The following is a 907-nucleotide window of genomic DNA, read 5'->3' on the forward strand; positions in this document are numbered from 1 at the left end:
ATGTGTGGAATGATGTGTGCATTGATGTTTGGAATTACGTGTGGAATGATGTGTGGAATGAGGTGTGGAATGATGTGTGGAATGACATGTGGAATGACGTGTGGAATGAGGTGTAGAACGAGGTTTGGAATGATGTGTGTAATGATGTGTGGAATGAAATGTGGAATGATGCGTGGAATGATATATGGAATGAGGAGTGGATGTTATTTGGGATGTTGTGTGGAATGATGTGTGGAATGATGTGTGGAATGATGTGTGGAATGAGGTGTGGATTGAGGTGTGAAATAATGTGAGCAATGATGTGTGCAATGCTGTGTGGAATGATATCTTGAATGATGTGTGGAATGATGCGCGGAATTATTGTTGTGATGATGTGTGGAATGCTGTGTGGAATGATGTGTGGATTGATGTGTGGAATGAGGTGTGGAATGAGGTGTGGAATGACGTGTGGACTGATGTATGGAATGATGTGTGGATTGAAGTGTGGAATGATGTGTGGAATGTTGTTGAATGATGTGAGGAATGAGGTGTGGAATGATGTGTGGATTGCTATGTGGAATGATGTGTGGAATGATGTGTGGAATGAGGTGTTGAATGATGTGTGGTATGAGATATGGAATGAGGTGTGGAATGATATTTGGAATGCTTTGTGGAATGATGTGTGGTATGATGTGTTGAATGAGGTGTGGATTGATGTGTGGAATGATGTTTGTAATGATGCGTTGCATGCTGTGTGGAATGGTGCGTGGAATGATGTGTGGAATGAGTTGTGGAATTATATTTGGAATGATGCATTGAATGATGTGTGGAATGAGGTGAGTAATGATGTATGGAATGATGTGTGGGATGATGTGTGGAATCATATGAGGAATGATGTGTGGATTGATGTGTGGAATGATGTGTGAAT

Source organism: Pristiophorus japonicus, unplaced genomic scaffold (assembly GCF_044704955.1).
Source record: "Pristiophorus japonicus isolate sPriJap1 unplaced genomic scaffold, sPriJap1.hap1 HAP1_SCAFFOLD_585, whole genome shotgun sequence".
Taxonomy (NCBI): Eukaryota; Metazoa; Chordata; class Chondrichthyes; family Pristiophoridae; genus Pristiophorus; species Pristiophorus japonicus.